At 40.6% G+C, this 27000-nt stretch overlaps 1 long non-coding RNA gene across 4 annotated transcripts; it reads left to right on the top strand.

Moving 5' to 3' along the window:
• The first annotated feature begins 430 nt into the window (after positions 1-430).
• Positions 431-26797, top strand: LOC137211702 (uncharacterized). 4 transcript variants are annotated; one of them, XR_010937184.1, is made up of 5 exons: positions 431-600; positions 738-806; positions 1825-1995; positions 11970-12212; positions 24264-26797. It is a non-coding gene; the product is annotated as an uncharacterized lncRNA (long non-coding RNA). The 4 variants fall into 4 exon arrangements; XR_010937186.1 differs by having other exon boundaries at positions 24793-26797; XR_010937185.1 differs by lacking the exon at positions 1825-1995.
• Positions 26798-27000: the final 203 nt, after the last annotated feature.

Consider the following 27000-nt stretch of genomic DNA (forward strand, 5'->3'; position numbering starts at 1 on the left):
TATATTCTGAATATAGAGCAGATGGGATTTGTTCATGAATTGGATGTGAGGATGGAAAAAAAGAGATGAGTCAAGGATGACTCTAACGTTTGTGGCCTGAGCAACTGGAAGTTCGGGATAAAATTGCAGTCCTTTTTTTTATTAAGTCTGAGATGCCTGAGATACCCAAGGTCTGCTGCCGAGACATTCAGGGTAGAGGCATAGAATAGAGATAGACATTTGGGAGTCATCAGTCATACATGGTATATATACATATATTTTTTTGGCCGTGCCGCCTGCCTTGCAGGATCTCATTTCCCCCAACAGGGATTGAACCCGTGACCCCTGCAGTGGAAGCGAGGAGTCTTAACCACCAGACTGCCAGGGAGGTCCCAGTGCATAGATGGTATTTAAAGCTGTGAAACTGAATGAAACATGAGTATAGACAGAGAAGAGATATGAGGGCTGAGTCGTGGGACATTCCCGTGTTCAGAGCTCAGAGAGTCGAGGAGGAACCAGTAATGAAGACTGAGAAGGAACGGCTATTGCAGCAGCTGCTTTTGTATACCCGGAAGAAAATGGGTTAAGGAGGAAGTGATCAGCTGTAGGAAGGTACAAAAGGTACTGATTGCTGTGGACAAGGAAAATGAGGGCCGGAAATTTATTACTGGATTGAGCAATGTGGAGCTTTTAGCACTTACTGCAGTCTTGCATACTATCAATTGACATTTGTTTATTTTTTATCTCCTCCCATTTAGATGTAACCTCTGCAACGTTTTGTTTTGTTCACTACGACATTCCTAGTGCCTAATAGTGCCTGGTATATGGTAAGTGGTCAACAAATATTTCTCAAAAAGTATCTCTTGAATGGAAAAATGTGAAAAACAAGAAAAACGTGCATTTTATTTCTCTATTCCTTTGTACGTAGGTAGCTTGTATTCTATATTTCGACAGAGGAAGTAATGGTATAGCATTAGGTTTTGAATTATGTTGAAAATTTGGCAAGGGATTTAACCTCACTAAGCTTCTATTTGCTTATTGGTGAAAGGAGAGTGATAATAATATGTTTGAGAATGTACCCCCCAAAATGTCCCGTAAGTACTCAATTAATGCTTTGTAAATCTGAAGGGGTCACATGGACCAGAACACAGTGACATGCAAATTTATTTTAGATAAATAAGTGGTTTGACATGGGAAGTTTCATTTATTTGAGGAGTCTGAAAAAAGGAAATGTGGCTAGTAGGTTGCATTTCCAACAAAAAGCATTTGCGTGTGTCTCAGGATGAGATAAGGGCCATAATACATTGAGATTAGTCTTGCTATTATGGTTGTTTAACACTGAAATGTAATAGCTTTGATGCTTTTTATTTTTTGTATTTTTGTCTTGTAGATTCTATAGTTCAAGTACCATTATACTATAGATCTAAGATAGGTAGACTTTGGTAAGGCCACTTCCTCTAGACCTACACCTCTCCCTAGATTGCCCAGATCTGAATCTTAAAGAAGGCACAGAGTTGGCTAGAGCAGATGCCAAGGCTTGGAAAAACTGCAAATTCATTGTGATCTAAGCGTTAACCCTAAAAGGTTAACTAGGAAGTTCTTAAAGGATCTTGTCGGTTTAAAATAAGTAAAGATTATATTTTAAAAGAGATTGGCCTTTAGCAGGGGAAAAATGTGCTGAGTGAAGAGGTGGGATAACAAGTCGAGTTAAGTTCTGGATTATCACTTAAGCAGCCTGGGCAAGCAGCCAAATCTCTTGGGTTAATATTTCTTTTCCCTTCTTGTCCAGGATTAGGCAACAACATAGCTTTCTGTCATTTTGCATTTCTTTGTCTGTTAAACAAGTCAACAGGTGATAACCTGAAGTCCCTTTGGACCCAGAATATTTGGCGAACACCGTACCCTTAGTAGATGCCCAGAATGGATGACATTTTGGTATTGATGTATTGATACTGGACATCTTGGGGTGGCGATGACTGAAGTTCTGGTTCTTTGGAAATTAGTGCTCATGGACAGGTAATAGCCATTACAAGATGCTAAGAACTTGAAAGACAAATTATTTAGAGAAAACCTCCAAGGGTAAACTTCCAAATGGGGACAGAGTTTGTATTAGCATGCCAAGTCTTCTACCTCTCTTGATAATACTACCTTTTGCTGTGAAATGTGGGTTATTAGTGATAGGGGAAGAGAGACTGACTCAGAAAGGATGTCAAAATGTGGCAATAAGAAAAAAGATTTTTAAGACTTAGTGTTCCCTTCATGGAAATGGCTCAAAGCATCACATTGTGGATTCCATTTTTGTACTTGGGCTTCATAAGGACAATAACATCTCCCAAGTTACTAAATCTCACTGGTCTTTGCCATTATTATTACCTCATTTATTTAACACTTCCTAATATTAGACATTGTGTTAGCTGTTTTACATATAGTATTCATTTACTTCTCACAGGAAAACGTTATGAGATCGGCACTATTAACCTTCTCACTTCATACAAGGAAAACTGAGGCTTAATCCCAGTATCAGTAAGACCTTTGTGATGTGCAGCATCTGGTTAGTGGGAAATAAGTGACTAGCTGAGGTGCTAAGAAGGAAAAACAAACACAGTTAAGAGCAATTTAACAAAGGCTAGAGTGTAGTTATCATGGAACAAGAGGATGCAGAGCTCAGAAAAGTGCTTTCCCACTGTTTCCAGGGCTCTGATGAAAAGAAACATGTACATTAGATTAAAAAAATTTTTTATTGGAGTATAGTTGATTTACAATGTTGTGTTAGTTTCAGGTGTACAGCGAAGTGCTTCAGTTATATCTGTATATATATACACATAATTTTTGTGCATATATGTATATGTTCTTTTTCAGATTTTTTTCTATTATAGGTTATTACAAGATAATGAGTAGAGTTCCCTGTGCTATACAGTAGGTCCTTGTTGGTTATCTGTTTTTGTTTTTGTTTTTTTTTGCAGTACGCGGGCCTCTCACTGTTGTGGCCTCTCCCGTTGCGGAGCACAGGCTCCCGACGCGCAGGCTCAGTGGCCATGGCTCACGGGCCCAGCCGCTCCGCGGCATGTGGGATCTTCCTGGACCGGGGCACGAACCCGTGTCCCCTGCATTGGCAGGCGGACTCTCAACCACTGTGCCACCAGGGAAGCCCTGGTTATCTGTTTTATATATAGTAGTGTGTATGTCAATCCCAAACTTCTAATTTATGCCTCCCCCACCGACATTAGATGTTTTATTCATTCACATTTTGCTTCTTTCCATGAGTTGGACCCTATATTGTGACTGGGAATATGATAATGAACAAATGCAGCTTGCAGGCTATTGAAAGACAGATAATTCAAATAATGGTATTAATAATATAAGTGCTATAATACACAGCAATGTTTCCAAGACTTTTCTGAAGGAATCCCCTGGGTGACTTGATAATACAGATTATCAGCCTTCTCCCATAGAAATTCTGAGGTCCTAGATTATGCTTTTTAACAAGCACCATAGTTGAGTCTTAGTTTCAGGAAAGTTTGGGTGTGTGCCCAAGTATTTTGAGTGATCAGAGGTGGGGTGTCTTCCCAGCCTGGGGCGTTAAGGATGGCTTCACAGAGGAGATGGCAACTGGAGAGGAGGTGTGGGGTAAGGGGGTATTCCATCCCTCAGCAAGGGGGCCCATGTGTTCCAAGGTATGGAAGTGAGAGCAAGCACTAACCTATCTAGGACACTGGCAGTAATTAGACACCACTGGACCACAAAAGATAGAAAGGGAAATAGCAAAGGATAAGACTGGGGAGACGGCTTCCCTGGTGGCGCAGTGGTTGAGAGTCCGCCTGTCGATGAAAGGGACGCGGGTTCGTGCCCCGGTCCGGGAGGGTCCCATGTGCTGCGGAGCGGCTGCGCCCGTGAGCCATGGCCGCTGAGCCTGCGTGTCCGGAGCCTGTTGCTCCGCAACGGGAGAGGCCACAGCAGTGAGAGGCCCGCATACAGCAAAAAAAAAAAAAAAAAAAAAGACTGGGGAGAAAGTTGGAGTCCAGATTATGAGGATCCTGGAATGCCATGTGAAGAAATTTAGATTTTAAGAGATGATTTTTAGACTGCCTCAGCCTTTATATAATTTACATTTTTATATTTATGTTATTTATGTTCATATTGCATCTATAATAATTGGATATTATATATTATTTATAAAATAGTTGCACAGTATTTGTATATGTATGTATTAATATTAGATACCATTCACCTAATATTTATATATTATTATAGTAGGATATATTATTACATTTATAGCTTTTCTATGTAATGAAATTAATTCATTTTTAATTTTCCTTAGACAAGACTTGGTGTTGCATGACAGAGGAATGAGAGATTTGTTTATTTGGTCCTCAGCAGAAGAGTCATGTTGCTGGGAGCAGATGTGGTCAGATTAAGGGAGGGAAACAACATGAGTGAACCAAGATAGAGAGGCAGGCTTCACAGGGAAAGGTCTGGGAAAGACTGGAGTAGCATGTCCTCCCTCTTGAGAGCTTCTATGTTCAAACCAAAAGAGAATTTTCTACTTTGCTTTTATAAGACTGGATGTTTTCTATATGAAACCAGATCTAAACATTTAGGTATAAAATACTGAAATCCAAAAATGCTTTTAAAAATGTATATTTGGGGCTTCCCTGGTGGCGCAGTGGTTGAGAGTCCGCCTGCCGATGCAGGGGACATGGGTTCGTGCCTCGGTCCGGGAAGGTCCCACATGCCGCAGAGCGGCTAGGCCCGTGAGCCATGGCCGCTGAGCCTGCACGTCCGGAGCCTGTGCTCTGCAACGGGAGAGGCCACAACAGTGAGAGGCCCACATACTGCAAAAAAAAAAAAAAAAAAATGTATATTTGATCACTAAGGATAAGGAACCCTCTATATTAATTCCAAGGACTACTACATGCTCAGATGTCCCCCTGCTCCAGGGAAACCTTCTCTGCCTTCTTTCCTCTGTCTCACTCTAGTTCAGGCGCCTCTCCTCCAGGCTTCTGTAATATCCTGTGTGGGCCTAACCACATCGCACATGCATATTATATCCTTATTTGTTTATATGTTTATTATTGCATATTACATGCTTATTTGTCTGTCTTTATATCCATAGGAATGAGCAAAGGCACAAAATGAGTTAGTGTTTTTTTTGAATGAAAGAAAAAGAGATTGAATAAGAGAGAGAGAAAGAATACTGTGTTTATTCTTTGAAACCATATTATTATCAGGACTTTTGACTACTCTGAACTGAATTGATGAATAAATGCTTTTTCTCAACAACTTAGGGAAGCCTGTATTTGATGTGGTTTAAAAGCACAGATAACAGTTCCTCTGTTAGTATGAATTTGTGCAGTAATTTCAAAACTAGGGTTGGTATATATCACATTTAAGCCACACTGCTCACAGATCACATATAATGTTATATATGTTTTAAGGAGGACATTTCAAGTCAGAAGTTCTAAAGGAGAGAAAGGCAAAAAATTAATATTGCCTTCTAGAATTTTAACCCATTTATGCTTTTTGCTAAGAACAATTTTTGCTCAAAACCCATTAGATTTATATGTAACATATATAAAAACTCCAGAACAGAAAGCTATTATTTTGTATTTCACATTATTGATTCTCTCAATTTAGATGGGAAACATTTAAAAATAGTTTCCATTTCATCTTTAATTTGGTTTAGCCCTGATTTTTTAGACTGGCTTAGTATCTTGTGATTATTGTATCAACACAATGAAATATTTCAAAACAACCTTTCTTTTGTAAAACAATTAGATTTATAGAAAAAGAACCCATGCTTTTTTCTTTTGTTGGGTCACTTCAAATTTTCATTATTGAAAACTTTCCATTTTCTTTTAATGGTTACAAATCTATTATTTTAAAATAATTTTTCTAGAAAAAAACATTTATTTGACAATTATTACTTTAAAATAAAGCCTTGGGTTAAAAAGTTATTTGGATATTTGTGACAACTGAAACATAAAACATGTGACATGAAAATGTCAGGCTTCAGAAAAGATTGGCTTTGGTGAAGAGATATCATGCTGAATGTGGACATGTGTTCTCTATAAGAACGATATGTATTAGAAGGTACTGTTATCTATATAAATCTTAATTGAGTGGAGAATTGTACATCTGTCCAATGACTTTTTGTGAAAAAGTTAATTCATTTTAGGAAAAGAAGTAAAATTACTAAACAGAACAAAATATTTAGAAGAAAAAAAACCTGTGAGTCCATTAGCAATTTGGATTCAGGCAATTTATCCAAGGAAATAGTTGTTTGCACTTATGAAATCAGGGCAAAATGTTGATAGTTTTCATTTTCTCTGGTTGGACCATCTCATTTAGAATCATGGATGGTTGAAATAAAACAGATTCTTAGACATCATCTGGGTCAGGGATTCCTGACACTTATTGTGCATCAGAATTACCTGAGAAGGAATTCCCTGGCAATCTAGTGGTTACAACTCTGCGCTTCCACTGCTGGGGGCAGGGTTCAATCCCTGGTCGGGGAACTAAGATCCCACAAGCCGAGGCATGGCCAAAAAACAAAAACAAAAACAAAACCTGAGAAGCTTTAAAAAATGCCCATATGCAGGCCCCAACACTTTGCCTCCCATCTCCCAACCATCAGACTCAACTGGTCTGGCATGGGGCACAGCATCAATATGAGTGTATGTGTGTGTGTGCGTGTTAAAATGTACAAAATATGAAATTCACCATCTTAACCATTTTTAAGTGTGCAGTTCAGTGGCATTAAGTATATCCACATTGTTATGCAACTACCACCGCCATCCACCTCCAGAACTTTTTCATCTTCCCAAACAGAAACTCTGTACCCATTAAAAAATAACTCCGTATTCCCTCCTCCTCCTAGCTCTTGGTAATCACCATCCTAGTTGCTGTCTTTATGAATTTGACTATGCTACGTATCTCATATAAGTGGAATCATGCAATATTTATCATTTTGTATCTGGCTTAGTTTAGTTCACTTAGCATAATGTCTTCAAGGTTCATCCACATGGTAGCATGTATCAGAATGCATTCCTTTTCAAGCTGGTAGCATCAGTAGTTTTAAAAGCTCCCCAGGGTTGGACTTCCCTGGTGGTGCAGTGGTTACAAATCCACCTGCCAATGCAGGGAACACGGGTTCGAGCCCTGGCCCGAAAGATCCCACATGCCGCAGAGCAACTAAGCCCGTGAGCCACAACTACTGAAGCCTGCGCACCTAGAGCCCGTGCTCCAAAACAAGAGAAGCCACCGCAATGAGAAGCGCGCGCACCGCAAAGAGTAGCCCCGGCTCGCTGCAACTAGTGAAAGCCTGCGCAGCAACGAAGACCCAATGCAGACAAAGATAAATAAATAAATAAATTTATTTTAAAAAAAGCTCCCCAGGGTTTTCCCTGGTGGCGCAGTGGTTGAGAATCCGCCTGCCAATGCAGGGGGCATGTGTTCGATCCCTAGTCCAGGAAGATCCCACATGCCGCGGAGCAACTAAGCTCGCAAGCCACAACTACTGAGCCCATGTGCCAAAACTACTGAAGCCCGTGCGCCTAGAGCCCATGTTCTGCAACAAAGAGAAGCCACCACAATGAGAAGCTCGTGCACCACAACGAAGAGTAGCCCCTACTCGCTGCAACTAGAGAAAGCCCACGCGCAGCAACAAAGACCCATTGCAGCCAAAATAAATAAATAAATAATAATAAAATAAAATTGAAAAATAAAAGCTCGTCAGGTGATTCTAACGTGCAACCAGAGCTGAGACCCACTCATTTCATCCAACTCCTTCCTTATATTCAGATGAGAAAATTGAAGTTCAGAGAGAGGAAGTGACATTCACTTGTCCTCTCATTCAGCACATACTTTCTGCCCATCTACCATGTTCCAGGCACTGTGCTGGGTATACTTAAACTCACACAAGGCTGAGTAAATTGGGACTCACATCTTCTAATTTGAACTCTTGGAAGCTTCACAGGTTGCCCTGTTATAATACACCCTTTCCTTGTGTTTGAAAAACTTCAAACTTCAACAACAGTAAAATAGTATTTTAGACTCTGGGGCTATTTGGGGAACCAATTTTTAATATGCTTTTATCTAGAGTTCTATTTAGAATCATTTTACTTTCTCTAATTATAATCAAAGTTGAATATAGTAATCATGAATCAAGCCAAACTATTAATTTAGTTGAGAAGAGCTGATTTACAGTAACTTTAAGTTTACCCTCTAGACCAAGAACTACCTGGTAAATAAAAAAATAAGAGAAAAGCCTTAAAATGCTATTTCTCTAAAAGATGAGTGGGAAAGCTCCAGCCTTCAATTTGATTTCATCTGGCCATAGGAAAAATCCAAAGAATTTATGCCTAAGGCCATGAAATTATAACCTTATTTTAAAGTATATAATAGCAGTGCCCTTAAAATGTACTTTTGTATAATAAAAATCCTCCAAGAGTCTAAAAAAACAACTTAAAAAAGCAAATAAAAGGAACATTTCATATTTCTTTAAAGATAAAATAATAAATTCATTTTACATATATAAATTTTTTATTGTGGTAAAATATGTTTGACATAAAATTTACCATTTTAACCGTTTTTGTGTTCAATTCAATGGCAATAAGTACATTCACAGTGTTGTGTAACAATCACCAGTATCTATTTTCAGAACTTTTTATCATCCCAAATAGAAACTCTGTACCCATTAAACATTAACTCCCTTTCCCCTCTCCTGCAGCTCCTGGTAACATCTTTACTTTGTGTCTATTAATTTGCCTATTCTAGGTACCTCCGATAAATGGAATCATAAAATATTTGTCCTTTGTGTCTGGTTTATTGCACTTAGCATAATGCTCTCAAGATTCATCCATGTTGCAGCACGTGTCAGAATTTTATTCCTTTTTAAGGCTAAATAATATTCCATTGCATGTATATACATTTTGTTGATCCATTCATTTGTTCATAGATATTTGGCTTGTTTCTACTTTTTGGCTGTTGTGGATAATGCTGCTATGAGTGTGGGTATACAAATATCTGTTCAAATCCCTGCTTTCAGTTCTTTGGGTATATACCTAAAAGTGAAATTGCCGGATCATATGGTAATTCTGTGTTTAAATTTTTGAGGAACTGCCTTACTATTTTCCACAGTAACTGCACAATTTTACATTCCCACTAGCAGTGCACAAGGGCTCCAATTTCTCAAATACTCTCCAACTTAAGCAAAATTTTAACCTTTATTTATATAACCCTTGATATTAAGAAGTTTCTAACCCCTTCATCTTTAATTATTCTGCATTTCCAGGTTGCATGGTTGTTTTTCAGCCCAATATAAATGTTCAAATTCTTATTCTTCTATCCCACACATCTACCTTCTCTGAATATAAAAGCAATATGTACTCATTCAAGACCTACAATTCATATAATCCACATTTCTCCAGGTTTCACCAAGCTGAGAGTACTGATGTGGCCACATTAACAATAGTATCTGAAATTTTACTGCCTCTTGTAAGTCTGCCTTCCTCCTAATCTGCCCTGCCTGAGGTATTCCTGAAAGTCCTCAAGAAACCCCTGCGTGAGCTGGGGTATAGTCACTGATGTAATTCCTTGGGAAGCCACTGGAGGGCGGCAGCTCATGCCCACCCCTTACACTAGCCCTGGAGTTAGTCCCAGTCAGGCCAACTGCATTTCTTTTTCTTTCTTTCTTTCTTTTTAATGTTGATAATTGAGAAGTATAGTCCTTTTTAAACATATATATATATATTTATTTATTTATTTGGCTGTGTCAGGTCTTAGTTGCGGCGCGCGGGCTTCTCTCTAGTTGTGGCACGGGCTCTAGAGCGCACAGGCTCAGTAGTCCCACAGCATGTGGTTCTTAGTTCCCCCACCAGGGATCGAACCCGCCTACCCAACATTGGAAGGCGGATACTTTTTTTTTAATAAATTTATTTATATTTTATTTATTTTTGGCTTCATTGGGTCTTCGTTGCTGCGCATGGGCTTTCTCTAGTTGCAGCGAGCAGGGGCTACACTACGTTGCGGTGCGCGGGCTTCTCATTGTAGTGGCTTCTCATGTGGCGGAGCACAGGCTCTAGGAGCGCGGGCTTCAGTAGTTGTGGCACGTGGGCTCAGTAGTTGTGACTCACGGGCTCTAGAGTGCTCAGTAGTTGTGGCGCACAAGCTTAGTTGCTCCACAGCATGTGGGATCTTCCCAGACCAGGGATTGAACCCGTGTCCCTTGCATTGACTGGCAGATTCTTAACCACTGTGCCACCAGGGAAGTCCCCCAACTGCATTTCTGAATGAGCAAACTCTCAAAGTGCTGCACGGCAACTACTATAAAGAAACAGGGGAATATCCGTCTTCCATACTCTTGGTCACACTTTGTCACCTGGGTTTCTAGAGTCCCATGTGGAAACTCAAGCACAAGTCCGAATCCAAGAGAACTCAAATCTCACAACTAATGGAGGGGACTTCCCTGGTGGCAAAGTGGTTAAGAATCCGCCTGCCAATGCAGGGGACACGGGTTCAAGCCCTGGTCCGGGAAGATCCCACATGTCACGGAGCAACTAAGCCCTTGTGCCACAACTACTGAGCCTGCGCTCTAGAGCCCACGAGCCACAACTACTGAGCCCTGCGTGCTGCAACTCCTGAAGCTCGTGCACCTAGAGCCCGTGCTCCGCAACAAGAGAAACCACTGCAATAAGAAGCCTGCGCACCGCAACAAAGAGCAGCCCCCACTCACTGCAGCTAGAGAAAGCCCACGCACAGCAACGAAGACCCAACGCAGCCAAAAATAAATAAATTAAATAAATAAATTTTAAAAAAAACCACCACCACCAACAACAACTGATGGAGAAAGTGGAAAAAAAAAATACCCCTGACAGCTGATAGCTGGCCATAGTGTTCCCCTATTGAAGATAAACAGTTTCAAAGAGTAACAGTTGGGGCTTCCCTGGTAGCGCAGTGGTTGAGAGTCCGCCTGCCGATGCAGGGCACACGGGTTCGTGCCCCGGTCCGGGAAGATCCCACATGCCGCGGAGCGGCTGCGCCCATGAGCCATGGCCGCTGAGCCTGCGTGTCCGGAGCCTGTGCTCCGCAATGGGAGAGACCACAACAGTGAGAGGCCCGCATACCGCAAAAAAAAAAAAAAAAAAAAAAGAGTAACAATTATCACACAATAATGGTGGAAAAAGACCACACCATAATCATATCTAAACACAGAAATAAGGGCATTAAACCACCACAAAAATATCCAAACACTCTCCTATTCTAGCTACATGAATGAATTACCTACCTACTTCTTAGGTAAAAATTAAGATCCCCAATCATCGAAGGCTTCTTGACAGAACTCAAATCTAGAGCAAACCCTTGTTTCTTCCTAAATCAACCAGCCCAAGTCCAAATCCTAACAAGACCTTCCTTACTCGTTCTTAACCTAGACACCCCCAGGTCCTGGAGTGTGCATTCCCCCTTGCTTCAGTAGCAAGCTTATAAACCTAACTTCACCTGACAGCAGTTGTATCTCTGGTGGTCTTTGATTGGCAAGCTTTAAACATCTGGTGATGTTTCAGAGATTTAGGCTGTGGTCCCTATCTGACCGCTCTGCTTCCTCATTGCCTTCATCCCCCTTCCTCTCATAAACATTCTCAAGCAAGCTGGTGCCTGCAGAATGACTAAGTGTTAGGTGAAAAAAATTTATTCTGTATTTTCTGAAAATTTACAGTGAACATGGAATACTTCTATAATAAAAAAAGAATTATACCTTTAAAATAATAGTACCTAAGAAGATACTCTTTTGCCCACTAATCCACTGGTAGGGAGACTTTGAACACCCCTATAATCTTCTCCTTGCTTTACACATCAAAATAACTACTATACCCTTTCTCTTTTTATCAGTTTTCTACCCCTTCATTACTCCTCTTTTTTTTTTTTTTTACTTTTTACTCCCCAAATGCTTATTTTCTTGGCTTAGACACATATATTCAGTTCTTTTATTCCAGTCTTCCCGCTGTGAGTTCTAAGGTAAGGCCTGTGAGCTCTTCAATGGATAGCAGCTTCTGGCAGAGATGGTACCACACCTTCCTGCCCAGCTTGGCAAAAATCAGTACTTGATCATGGCTCTCCTTTCCACTGGCCCTGAGAAGGGTCTTGAAATGCTGCACAACACAGCAGTCTTGGTCGCTACAACTGGCATACTGAGGCTGACCTTCTCGATGAAAATGGCTTATCATCTCCTGACACAGGTAACAATCTTGACAACTAAATTCCCCCTTTTCATAATTTGTGATCATGTCACCCAGACTGGGGTAATACTTACTCTTGAACAGCCTTTAAAGAAAACGATATTGGAAGGGTGATATTTAAACTACTTAGGTTTGAAGGACAAATTGTTCATTTTTCTTGTTCTCTAAATTACTCATTTTAATGAGGAACATGTAAGAAATGCTGTTAATTACGAATAGATCTATCTTATCCAATATGAGACCTTTATGTAATAACAAACTATTTTCCTTTATTAAATCTTTTACTTCCTAAATCTTTAATAAAAAATTTTTTACTTATTGAGTACCCCCCTCAATTCATCTCAACCAATGAGATTCTTAGAGTTTCTACTACATTTAATATTTCAGAGTCATGCATATCCTTTTGTATGTCTCTCTAAATAAATTCAAACTAAAGCACTTATAACTTGTAAAAACTTTAGTTCTGAAAAATATATGTCCCAGATCAGCCCAAAGGAACGCATAGGAGCCATTTTCGTTTTTAGTACAGAACTCTGTACAATGTGACCATCAGAAACAGTTTTATATTTTCTTGTTCCTATAGGCATTATGTATTTTTTATGACTGAAAAGCTTTACCAGTTCTCAGTGTGGGGCCCAGATGAAAATCTTTCAAGTTCAGAGTATGCAAATTTATCTTAAATAAAAGACTGCAGACACAAATGGAAAAATATTAGTAAGATAGTGTTCCCAGTTGCATTCCTGAGGCATATCTTGATTCTGATCAAAAGGCCTAAAGGTTTTTTGAGAGGTAGAGGAAGGGGGAAAAAGAAACCTGTTTTGCCTTTTCTTTTTATTTAATGGCTAATTAATATATCTGTTAGTACTTAATTTGTATATAATCAAAGTAAACATTTATCTTAGGCTTTCCATGTGCCATGCCCTCTTTTAAGAGTTTCACGTGTATTAGCTTGTTTACCCCTTAAACAACCCTTAGAGATCAGTACTATTCTTAGGCCTGTTTTGCAAATGTATAAACTGAGCCACAGAGAGATTAATAAATTACCAATGTTGCCCACTAAGTCAGTGGTAAAGCCAATATTAAATTCCGGAAGTCACAGTCGTGACCTCTTCTCTACTGGATAGAACCTCCTGAGATAGTAACCGGGCCCTCACCCTCTCCCTGATCCAAGCTGGGCCACCCTAGGCCAGTTGAACACTCTCTCCCCATAATTCCTGTCTCAAGTCACGGGAAAAAAGGCTGCAAATGTTTGGAGTCTGTGCATCCTGGTTGAGGGGATATCCTGACAGACCACCCGTGCCACGAACTTTTCCTCAATTCTAGTCCCTGACCCTCCAGATCTGCCCTGTTTCCAGCTTGGATCCAAGCTGGCTTTGCCAGCCTTCCCGTGGATTCTGTCAGCTTGTCACCTAACTTCCAACAAATTCCCTTCTGCTTGAGTTGCCAGAATGGGTTTCTATTTCTTGCAACCAAAGAATGTGAATGGATCCCATTGGAAGTTAGGGAAGATGTCTATTTCTTTAGATTTTCTCTGTGGCACTAGTGCTGTCCCAAGGGAGGTATGTATTTCATCACTGAGAAGGGCTAGCCCTGCAGTTCAGCTGCCTAAATTCCCTCCTAGGCCCATCACTTACTAGGCTCTCATCTGTAAAATCGGGCTAATAGTAGTACCTGTCTCAAAGAGTTGTTGTGAAGATTAAATGTGAGAAACATATAAAGTGCTTGGAAGGGTATTTGGCATATACTTAGCATCCAATAAATATTACCTTTTCTATTACCATCCTCTGTATTTCTAGTAAATTGAAATCATTCCAGTTATAAATGCAATATACAGTAATAATTTTAATTCAACATTAAAATTTAATCCTCCATATATAAGTTCTCACATTTGTAAGTAAGGTATTAACTTAATTTACAAATCTTCTCCAGAGAGAAAATTTCTGAATAAATCTATGTTTATGAAAAGATGTGCTTTAGGTTCTGCAACAGTCTCTCATTTTAATACATATTTTGTCTAGTAAAATATCTCTTCTTATTTTAGCTATTGCCTGAGAGACAATGTCGTGAATACATTAATTTTTCATATAAGGAGGTGAATGTCTGTAAAGAAACATTGTAATAAATCTTTATTCCTGCTGAGAAGATAATCTTAAAATCTGTATAGATAAAGCCACTTCAGTTTATTTTGTATAATTAACGAAATTTTAAAATATGAGTTCTGGGACTGCCCTGGTGGTCCAGTGGTTAAGACTCCATGTTCCCAGTGCAGGGGGCCTGGGTTTGATCTCTGGTCAGGGAACTAGATCCCACGTGCCACAACTAAGACCCAGCACAGCCAAATAAATAAATATTAAAAAATAAAATAGGGCTTCCCTGGTGGCACAGTGGTTGAGAGTCTGCCTGCCGATGCAGGGGACACGGGTTCGTGCCCTGATCCGGGAAGATCCCACATGCCGCAGAGCGGCTGGGCCCGTGAGCCATGGCTGCTGAGCCTGCGCGTCTGGAGCCTCTGCTCTGCAACGGGAGAGGCCACAACAGTGAGAGGCCCGCGTACCGCAAAAAAAACACAACATTCTCAGAGAGATAAAGGAGGATACGCACTCATGAAATAATAAAGAGCCCATGGAAATTGAAAACTTTGTAGCAAGAGCAAAAATTTTAATAAATGATTTGGAAGATAAAGTTGAGGAATCTTCCAGAAAGAAGAAAAAAACCCAAAAGATGGAAATTGGAGAGAAGAAAAGTATAGGATCACTGCAGAACATCCAATTTCCACCTAAAATGTGAACACCTCCAAGGTAAGGGTTTTTTACGTTTTGTATATTGCGTAGAACAAAACCAGACACAGGGTAGGTCCTCAATATGTATATATTTTAATGAAAAGCGTTCAAGAAATAAGAACGGGGAAAGTAGAAAGGAGCAAGTTATCAAAGAAAATTTTCAGCATAATTTCCAGAGTTAAAAAGATCCGCTTAGCATAAGGAATGGGGAAAGACCCACATCAAGATACATGATTGTGAAACTTTAGAACATCAGAGACAAAGCTTCCAGAGAGAAGAAAAAAAACATGCAAAAGATCAAGAATCAGAGCTGCTTTGAACTTCCCAAGAGCAAAGCAGGAACTGTGTCAGACATCAGTTAGGAGTCATCATCATGTGATTTTTATACATTCTTTCAAATGTCCTATGTTACAGAGAAACCTATTTCACTCATGCCCAATGACAGAGAGCAATCTACTTTAATATCATGTAAAATTAGTCCCTATTTGCAAGTAACTAAATTAAACTAAATTCTTTCAAAATTTTGTCACCAAAGATGAAAGGCAAGTTCACATCTTAAGTTTTGTGGCTTGATATAATTCCGTGGTGCCAATTAAAATTAAACCCATTAACTAGTCAATCCATCGAATGTGCCCTCGTTGTATGCAATTGCAACAAGGAGAAAATGGAGGCAAAAAGTGGAAATTATACAATACAGAATTGATTCTCAAATGTTTATTAATAAAGTAAAAAAACTAATAACGCTTATCTCTAGTTAGTATTCTTGTGGTGACCAGGGCTAGTGATAGTGTCACGAGGCTCCACATGTCTGGATTGTTGATTTTTGAATGTCCAGGCCCTTTCAGTTGTAAATGATAGAAGCTCAACTCAATCTAATTTTAGCAATGAAGAGAATGTTCCAGGAAGTAGAAAGTCCAAGGAGTGGGTCCTGCTTCTAGCATAACTGGATCTAAGGGTGCAAATCGCATCATTAGATCTCTCCTTCTACCTTTCTCTTTGCACCTTTCCCTCTTGCTTCTATTTTTCTCTGTGTGGCTGCATTTTCAGGCAGGCTGTCTCCACATGGGACCAAAGGTAGCCACCAAACAGTCCAGGCTTACATAATTCACACAACTAGCATTCCAAAGATAAGAGCGCAACTTTTGCTGCCCCAGCATTTGCATCAGTCTTTGGAAAGAACTTACATTATGTCACTTGCTCCCTCCTGAACCGAGTGTGTGTCTAGGGGAATTAAGTACTCTGATTGGGCAGCATGGTTCATAAACCCATGCAACTGACAGGCCCACCAGAATCCCATAGAGTGGGAGGGAGAGAGCTTTCAAAAGGAAAGAATGGGAGAAGATTCCTCCATACCCACCACCCCAAAAGTAACAGATGGCCACTTACATGAGATTTTCCCCTAGGAGTCAAAATTCTTCATGCTATAGGAGACTAAATAAAACTCAATGGTTTTATGAAGGGCATACTTGAGAAAATTGTTACCTTGAAGTGATGGATGGCTTAATTAGAATTTAAAAAAGAAAAAAACTCAACCCACAATATTATCCAAATTACTGGAGGTATAACATCCTTGGTTTCTAGGAGATATGTAAAAGATTTGCTTGTATTTTTAATTTGTAAGTAAATGGTGCCAGGTTTCTAGTTTGAAACCAAAGCCACATCTTTATCCATAGAACTTCACACAGAGAGGCACATCTTGGGAGGTGAATACAAATCTCAAACTATTCCTGTTCAAATGTGCCCCCAAATTGTACCTAATATTTGCTGGTCATGATATGCTCACAACCCTGGGTTCTTCAAATCAGAAGTGGACTCCTCCTCTTTTAAAAAATATCTCTCTTCTACTACTTTAATACAGTTCTGGAACTTGATCTGACCAAAACACATTCTATTAAACTTGCATAGTAAATCATGTTCTCTTGTATCTGTCAGAACCTGCCTGACTTCCAACTTCTATATCCTCCCTCTCCCCGCAGATACCAACTATCTAGCCCCTAAAATAAACCTCAGCTTCTGGAAGGCATCCTGCCCATCACCCAGGGACTTGGCACACAAAGTTATACTCACTGCTAGACTAGCTCTGACCTCATGCTTCAGTAACTGGGCTTCTGACTTGTCTTCAAGACCACACTTTCTGGTTATCAGTTCTAGTAACTACATCTCTGTCTGTTTCCTGTGCCAGAATCCCTGACTTAGAAACCTGCTGAAAATCACATTCTCTCTAGACCTGGAGGGTCTGCCTTGTTCTTTCTTTCTTTTTTTTTTTTTTGGCGGTATGTGGGCCTTTCACTGTTGTGGCTTCTCCCGTTGCGGAGCACAGGCTCCGGACGTGCAGGCTCAGCGGCCATGGCTCACGGGCCCAGCCGCTCCACGGCATGTGGGATCTTCCCGGACCGGTGCACGAACCCATGTCCCCTGCATCGGCAGGCAGACTCTCAACCACTGCGCCACCAGGGAAGCCCTTCCTTTTTTTTTTTTAACATCTTTATTGCAGTATAATTGCTTTACAATGGTGTGTTAGTTTCTGCTGTATAACAAGGTGAATCAGCTATGCATATACATATATCCCCATATCCCCTCTCTCTCGCGTCTCCCTCCCACCCTCCCTATCCCACCCCTCTAGGTGATCACAAAGCACCGAGCTGATCCCCCTGTGCTATGCGGCTGCTTCCCATAGCTATCTATTTCACATTTGGTAGTGTATATATGTCCGTGCCACTCTCTCACTTCATCCTAGCTTACCCTTCCCCCTCCCCATGTCCTCAAGTCCATTCTCTATGTCTGAGTCTGCCTTGTTCTTATCACTCCCCATTCTTCTCATACCAGGGACTGAAGGTACGCACTGTTGATCTGAAACAAATAGACTGCCAGATATTTCTTCAGCAAAGATGGGCTTATTCAGAATCAGCAGGGAATTGCAATTCAGGGTCTACAACCATGGCGAGCCACGTGCAAGTCCCCGCACAGCCAGGGAAGAGAATGTTTTTCTAGAGGGGAAAAGGAAGGTGGGAGGGCTGTGGTAAACAAAGAGTCCACGACTTTTCATTGGCTGAGTCCTTGCCAGGAAAGGAGTCTTTCTTCCTCCCGTTGAGCTCTGCTATCGGCACAGGATGTGAGAATCTCCCCATTCTGGCCTCCCAACTCAATTGAGATTTCTGTTTATTAAATTTTTACAGCACCATAACCTCAGCCTGAATACCTGACAGATAAGTGACTGTCAATATTTGGAGATCTATGTAGAGAAACCTTAAACATCTACCATCTGATGCTTTGTGACCACCTAGAGTGGTGGGATAGGGAGGGTGGGAGGGAGACACGAAAGGGAGGGGATATGGGGATATATGTATACGTATAGCTGATTCACTTTGTTATACAGCAGAAACTAACACAACATTGTAAAGCAATTATACTCCAATAAAGACGTTTAATAAAAAAAATCTACCATCTGAGACCTTCCAGCTTCTTTGTGTTGGGCCCATGTTTCCTGGATTGTAGCCTGCTGTCTCTTACTGAGCCTTCCAGAGGTAGACTTAGTCTCAGCCTCTGTTGCTCTGTCTTTCCCTTCCTATGCCTATTTTACCTCCGTGGGGGGAACCCGCTTACAGCCCTTCTCTATACGTCTGAGGAGAGCAAGGTTATTTCCTATCCTGCTGCAATTTTCTCAATATCCTGAGTTTCACTTCATGAAAAAGTTACTCTTTAAGAAGAGTAATTTAATTGGGTGCTTGGAGAAGAAGCCCAAGCTGGATTGTAGGAATTTTTATACTTCTTTTGTGCTACACTCATACAAATAATTTATCCTTAACTTCCTTTACCATTCCGGATTTTGTTGTTTTTGTCTCTCCAGCATCTTTAGCATTGGGGAACTGACCCTTCCCGTTTCATAGGACTGAGTCACAGAACTCTGACGGTCTTTGTCCCAAGGGTTAACCCATGGCCAGGACCTGGCCATGATCTAACCAGATCAGTCCCTTCCCCTGACTGGCCAGCTAGAGAGACCTTCCCTAGGATTTGATGTATTCAAGTTTGGAGAGAAAAGTGGGGTAGTTGTGCTGTGATGTAGCCTGGGGCTACTGGAGCTGTCTTACCCACCATGTAGAAAAAGGCTGAAGACACCAAGAATGAAGAGATGAAGCTAAGATATGAAGATACAAAGTCGGAGAATAAAGTCAAGTCAAGTAGAGATGAGAAATGAGATATGGAAACTTTTAAAACACACTCCTGTTCTTCCCAGTACGTGAACCGGTTAGCTGCTTTTTTTTTTTTTTTTTTTTTGGCTTTAGCTAGTTTGAGTTGAATTTTTGTCTTTATAATTAAGAGTCCCAACTAACAGAACTCTATTTCAAGATATTAACATATCTAACCAAAACCCATCTGCTGAAGGTCTGGGAGCTAATCTCTCCCCTATCTTCCCTTTCAAGTTCTAACCCAGTGGAAAGGAGATGTAGGGAGAGTTGTTTCCTTATAAGTTGTGTTGGGAATTCCCTGGCCGTCCAGTGGTTAGGACTCAGTGCTTTCACTGCCATGGGCCTGGGTTTGATCCCTGGTCAGGGAACTAAGATCCTGCAAGCCGCATTGTATGGCCAATAATAATAATAATAAACAGTGTGAATATAATTTGGCTTTAGCCTGAGGCTAAATTAGGGCTAATCTCAATTCCCCACTTATCCAGGCCTGTCAACCCATCTTTAGGGAGGGTTGGGTCTGCAAGGAAGACACTCCCTCAACCAGTGGTGCTTAGGGTCATGACCTGCCTCACAAATCCTGTCACCTGCAGAACAGACAGCATAACAACCACAGTTAATAGTGAAGCCTCTGGACTCCCCTTTTCAGTGCAGAGTTCCTGCTTCCAATGTCTTGTCTTGATGTCACTAATTACATAAGTCACCCTTACTTGATGGTGTTCTCAGGGAATCAATTTCTACAGACGTTTTTCTTCTTCTGGAATGTGAAGGAGAGTCACTCCCCTTCTTGGGTCCTTCTGTCCCTTCCTTAGCACCTTGCCCTAGCTCCTCCCATGTTATTCATAATACTTTACCCACAGGGGTTGGCATAAGGCTCAGGATGGTACAATCAGAGCTCGTCTCTTGACTCTGAACGGAATTACAACAGAATATGCCCCCTTCCTCAGAGAATGCCACCTTCAAAATCACTCTCCTTTCTCAGGGCCTTCATACAAACTATTCCTTCAAATGGAATGCTTTTCCCTGTCATCTCATTTGACTAGCCTTTTGTCTTTCTTTAAGCCTCTGATGAAATAAAATTCATATTTTACGGCAAGACAAAAATTTAAGCATAACATTTTTCTCTGCCCGTTTAGGCCTCCTCCCCCCCCCTTAATGTGTGTTGTGCATTCATGTTTACCAGCCCTCCTTAGGAGATAACATTCCCTCTTAATCTTGTAAAGGGTCATCATGACCCATTACTTGCTTTGTACATGCAGATCTGGATCGTATAAACTGTCAATATGTCATTTGATGTATAACTTTTTGTCTCAAAAATGTATAACTGTGCTTTGACCTCTAATGGGTGGAACAGTCCTCAGAGCTTTCTAAAAGACTGTCTCCCAGGTTATAACCCTCAGGTTGTCTCGAATAAAATTTTCCATTCTTTTCTTAGATCGACTATTGATTAACTTTTTGGTCAATGCCTCAAATATGACTTCCTCAGCTTAAACAGTAGCTCCTCAGAGAGGTTTTCCCTGACAGTTCTATTGAAGCTAGGACCTTCCTTATGATCTCCATCTCAACCCCTTATTTTACAACAAAAAGAAATGATCATTGTATAAACTGATGTAAGAAAATAGAATATATTTACTGCTAAAAATGAAATGAAGAAGTACATTGACATATCTTTTAAAAATACACTATAAAAGAAAAATGGTCCCCAACCTGGATGGGGAAGAAATTAGCATTCCTAATAAAATGCTTAAGGAGTTTTCTAAAATTTAACTGGTTAGAACTTATTCTAGAAAAACCAGTCACCTATCAATTTAACTGAGTAGAGTGACCTAAATAAACATTCTTTTATATTCGATCTAAAAATGATTAACCTATTTTCCTATAAAATAAATAACATCTTATAGTATCTTTACTTGCTATATTTGTTCATAACTTGTTTCTGGTCTTTTCCTTGCACTAGACCATAACCTATGAAACTGTAACCTCCAATAAGACAGAGACCAGGTTTGTATTACTTATTTCCAGGAAAAATTAGCACAGTACCTGGTAAATAGTGGGAGTTGCCATGATATTTGTTAAATTAATCAGTAATAAGTGAGTAAAATTTAAATGTGTGCCCATTTATAGAGTAGATACATTTAAATAAAAATTAGTGTGAATCTCCTCTTTTCTTGTGGTGGGATTCAGGACAAGTTACCCCAAAATGTGGCACCTTGGCTTTTGAATATTTTAAACTGAAAGGGTTTGAGAAAAATGGCAAAAGCAGTAAGGTCACACTGACTTTCCCCTTGCCCTTCTCCCCTGAAACTTGTCATAAAACCCTCAGGTAAGAGATGCCCTCCTGAAACGGAGCAAGACCCTATGGTCCTCGCCCCCCGCGTCCTCAGCCTGCCTTTTGTCTGTGGAAAAACTTCAGCCAAAGAATACGTTTAATCAGAGAAATGAGAAAATGCAGAAGCAAATAGAAACAGTCTAACAAGACTAAATAATAATAGCTTAGTCATTAAGCATAGTCAGGGACCTTTAGTTCCTTCTCAAGGGCTATAGATAATATTCTGAGCCATAGCCTGTGAGCTGTTTTACAGATACGGAAACATCCACCAGGTGGAAGAAGTTAACTACATGATGCAGACTGTGGCCATGACATAAGCTGCCACAATTCCGAGAATATGCCTCAAAGAAATGGAAACAAACTGACCCTGGAACTGAAGATTAACTGTACTTAAAACAATCAAAATGATGCTGGTCAGACCACTGCATGACCAATTTCAAGACGACTGTCAGAGCTGACTGTGCTGTTGCTGCCTGTAGCCCCCTCCCTCTGTCTATAAAAGCTCTTGCCCCCTGATTGTCAGGGGCGAGGGAGAGTCTGCCTTTGGACAGGAGTCCAACCCCTCCACCCCCCAGTTGCCACATCCAAAATAAAGCAAACCTTCCTTTCCACCAACCTTGCCTATTTATTGGCTTTTGAGCAGCGAGCAGCCAGACCGCACTTTTGGTTACACTCCCTGTACGTGGAGGAAGGGAGCATCCTTACCTCTTGAGACAAAGGGATCTGAAGAAGAATCCTAACAGACAGGACTTGCTAATTTCCGCTCAATTTACGACCCTTACTTCCTACTCCTTATCCTATCATATTTCTACACAACTGCCCACACTTCATCAAACCTAGCATAAGTATACACAGGTCTGGTTTTTTGGGGTTTTCATTTCCATTTGAAGATACCATGTCACACAATACTTATATTAACTTTGTATTCTTTTCTCTTGTTAATCTGTCTTTGTCAGATTAATTTTCAGACCCAGAAGGAGACCCTAAGAAGGATGAGGAAAATTTTTTCCTCCCCTACACTTGTGAAAAATAAACATGAAAAGAAAGGCGTCCCTTTTTCTCTCTCCAACCTGTAACACTTGACATTCCTTGGCCCCTCGGAGGCCACTCTCAAATGTCATCTCATCCAAACAACAGGAATCCCACTGCAAAAATGTTGGTGCGTACTAATTTTTTACTGAAGGTTTCATGGGAGACAGAGAGGTGGTTATGTAATATACCACGGCAGCATCTTTTTCAAAAAAAAAACACTTTTAATTTTGTATTGGAGTATAGTTGATAAACAATGTTGTGTTAATTTTGGGTGTACAGCAAAGTGATTCAGTTATATATACACATGTATCTATTCTTTTTCAAATTCTTTTCTCATTTAGGTTGTTATAGAATACTGAGCAGAGTTCCTTGTGCTATACGGTAGGTCCTTGTTGGTTATCCATTTTAAATATAGCAGTGCATACATGTCAATCCCTAACTCCCTAACTATCAGCAGCATCTTTTAAATACCTACCTGAACACTTCTCCCTCCCTGAAGTTTCTCCAGCATCAGCCTCTCGTCTTTCTCATTTTTCTTTCTCAAATCCATTCAACCTCCCTCCCTGTCTTTGTAAATAAATTTATTTATTTACTTATTTATGGCTGCGCTGGGGCTTCGTTGCTGAGCGCGGGCTTTCTGTAGTTGTGGTGAGCCGGGCTACTCTTCGTTGCAGTGCGCAGGCTTCTCATTGCGGTGGCTTCTCTTGCCACCCTTGTGGCACATGGGCTTAGTTGCTCCACGGCATGTGGGATCTTCCCGGACTAGGGCTCGAACCTGTGTCCCCTGAATTGGCAAGTGGATTCTTAACCACTGTGCCACCAGGGAAGTCCCCCCTCCCTGCCTTTGACACTCTCATTTCTCCTTCTCCTCCTCTTTCTCCCCAAGTTCTTTGCCTTTGGGTCTCTTCCCATTTCTAAAGTGGAACAAGTGGCCCTCTTTTGTTTTTGTTTTATTTGATTTTATTTATTTATTTTTATTATTTTTGGCTATGTTGGGTCTTTGTCGTTGCCCACGGGCTTTCTCTAGTTGCGACGAGCAAGGGCCACTCTTCGTTGCGGTGCGTGGGCTTCTCATTGTGGTAGCTTCTCTTGTTGCAGAGCACGGGCTCTAGGCTCACGGGCTTCAGTAGTTGTGGCATGCAGGCTCAGAGTTGTGGCCCACAGGCTTAGTTGCTCTGCAGCATGTGGGATCTTCCCAGACCAGGGATCAAACCCGTGTTCCCTGCATTGGTAGGCAGATTCTTAACCACTGCACCACCAGGGAAGTCCCCAAGTGGCCCTCTTTTGACTTCTTCAGTTTACATCCCTACCTCCTCAGTAGGTACTCTGAAGGCTTTCCATCATTAATAGAAGATGGGAGAGAGGAAGGGACGGCAAATAACTGATTTGTTTTCTTTTTCTTTTTCATATTCCTTTTGTTTGAAATTGCAAAAAGTGAGAAATTGAGTGTGCAATACAGTAGAGAAAACAACAAAATATGAAGCCTGCACCTAAGGGGTCTGCAGGGACAATCATTTGTACCAAATGGATCGTCAGTTGGGCACTAAAAGGATTAAGTGATTTGTCTTGGCTTTTGTACTTCATTAATGCCAAAATGGCTAGTTTATAAGTCATTAACACATCAACAGGTAAGGCTTCTCTGGGTAACTGTTAGGGAACCATTGTCCAAGACTGCCTGCCCTGGCCAGGCACGATAATAACCACTGCGTGAGTTGTCTCACTACAGGAGGTCCCGATAAGAACAGGGAACTGACAAGCTGTTGCCAACTGGAAGAATTTGGAAGGGGTCAAAAGGAGAGAGGAGATGCCAGCCCATAATATGTCCTGCCAACCTCCCAGAAACCCCCCTGCTGGAAACCATCTTGACTGAGAGATGCCCATACCACCAAGGAAGGGCCTTGAATCAGACCAAATATGGGCCCAGGCAAGATGATTGGCCAGAGACAACTGGGAAGGCTAACCCCACTACCAGAAACCCTGAGACTGCAAGCCACGCGGCAGAGAAGTTCTCCTGGGTTCCCTTACCCTGTTGCTCTCCACTTGAGCACCCCTTTCCAATAAAGTCTTCTGTTTGTCAGTATGTGTGTCTCCTCAGACAATTCACTTCCAAGTGTTAGACAAGAGCCCACTCTCGGGCCCTGGAAGGGGATTCCCTTCCAGTAACATAACTTCTAAAAGAATGCATTACAAATAACCTCTGTATGATTAACTCACTTAATCCTTTCTCATTTAAGGTGTCTTTTATTGTCTTCCAGATGCAATTTTTTTCCAATAAAAAAATGTATTGCTAAATCCTTCACTGAACTAGTAAGGGCCTGAGATACAATAGGCCTCCTGCATGTCTTCCTTCCTTTTGCCAATGTGGGCTACCAATTACACGAATGTAGGTCTAAGGACACTGGAGAAGAAATTTTCAGACTCAGACCATTCAAACAAATGATTAATGTCCAACCAAGAGCTCATTCTATATGGGACAAAAATAGATGGAATGTGTTATTTGTGGTTCAGCTTGGCTTGCTTTTTTTTTGACAGCACAGAACTGATTTCATTTTTATATCCTGCTCTTTTCTCTACAGTGACTTAGAAACATAGGTTATAGAAACTTTCAAGAGAGTTATCTATTTCCAGTGGCCCAAAATGGATATTTAAAAGGGTCTAAAAGCAAAATAGACTGCAGGAACTTCCCTGGTGGTGCAGTGCTTAAGAATCAGCCTGCCAACACAGGGGACATGGGTCCAGGAAGATCCCACATGCCTCAGAGCAACTAAGCCCCTGTGCCACAACTACAGAGCCTGCACTCTAGAGCCCGTGAGTCACAACTACTGAGCCAGCATGCTACAACTACTGAAACCCGAGGCCCAGAGCCTGTGCTCCACAACAAGAGAAGCTACCGCAACGAGAAGCCTGCACACCACAACGAAGAGTAGCCCCTGCTCGCCACAACTAGAGAAAGCCCACATGCAGCAACGAAGACCCAACGAAGCCAAAAATAAATTAATTAATTAAAAAAAAAAACAAAATAGACTGCAATTCACTGTAGTGCTGTTTTCAGTATAATTTGAATTTTTTTTTGTTAAAGACACACACTTTTTACACTGATTATAAAAGAAATATATATCTATTGTGAAAATTTATATCATCAGTAATTCCAAAACCCGAAAGTAATGACTATTGACATTTTGGGATATTTTCTTTCAGTCTTTTCTCTACAGATCGGATCAGTTTCAAGGGCATGAGACCTATGCAGTCACAGAGGACTCATGTTCAGAAGGGTCCTACATTTGGCTTAAGACTCTACTGTTGCTATCTTGAAATTATTGATAATTTTTGAACAACAGGTTCTGCATTTTCATTTTGTACTGGGTCCTGCAAATTATGTGGCCCGTTCTGTCTATAAATGTTTATGCACACACATACTGATTGTATATACATATACATATATTACATGCATGTATACAATATATTTATAATCTGTCATTAAAATCCTAGAATTCTTTTTCTTTTTAAAAAATTTTTATTGGAGTATAGTTACTTTGTTTCATTTTATATTTATTGGGGTGTAGTTGTTTTACAATGTTGTGTTAGTTTCTACTGTACAGTGAAGTGGAGTTCCTTGTGCTATACAGCAGGTTCTTATTAGTTATCTATTTTATACATATTAGTGTATATATGTCAATCCCAATCTGCCAATTCATCCCACTGCAATTTTTTGGCCACACCACGTGGCATGTGGGATCTTCGTTCCTCAACCAGGGATCGAACCTGTGCTGCCTGCTGTGGAAGCACAGTCTTAACCACTGAACCACCAGGGAAGTTGCTGCAAATGTTATTTTTAATATTTGAGTAATATTTCATCATATGGAAACATAATCACTTATTTAATTACGTTCCTATTTTTGGTACCTAGATTGTATAAAATTTTTTACTGTTATAAATAAAGATGAGGAACAACTTTTTATATTATTTTAAAAATGTATTTCTAATTATTTCCTTAAAATAACATCCCAGAAGTAAAACTGAAGGGATAAACAGATTTGACCATTTTTGGAACTTTGTATTTAAATTGCCACATAGCTTTCCAGAAGGAATACTATTACCAGAAGAGTGTAAGAAACTCTCTCTTCATATCCTCAACAGCAAAAAATATAATTAAAAAAAATATATATATATATATTTTTGTAACGTCTTTATTGGAGTATAATTGCTTTACAATGGTGTGTTAGTTTCTGCTTTATAACAAAGTGAATCAGTTATACATACACATATGTTCCCATATCTCCTCCCTCTTGGGTCTCCCTCCCTCCCACCCTCCCTATCCCACCCCTCTAGGTGGTCACAAACCACCTAGCTGATTTGGGGGACTTCCCTGATGGCACAGTGGTTAAGAATCCACCTCTCAATGCAGGGGACATGGGTTTTATCTCTGGTCTGGGAAAATCCCACATGCCACAGAGCAACTGAGA

The sequence above is a fragment of the Pseudorca crassidens genome, chromosome 19 (assembly GCF_039906515.1).
Source record: "Pseudorca crassidens isolate mPseCra1 chromosome 19, mPseCra1.hap1, whole genome shotgun sequence".
NCBI classification, from domain to species: Eukaryota; Metazoa; Chordata; class Mammalia; order Artiodactyla; family Delphinidae; genus Pseudorca; species Pseudorca crassidens.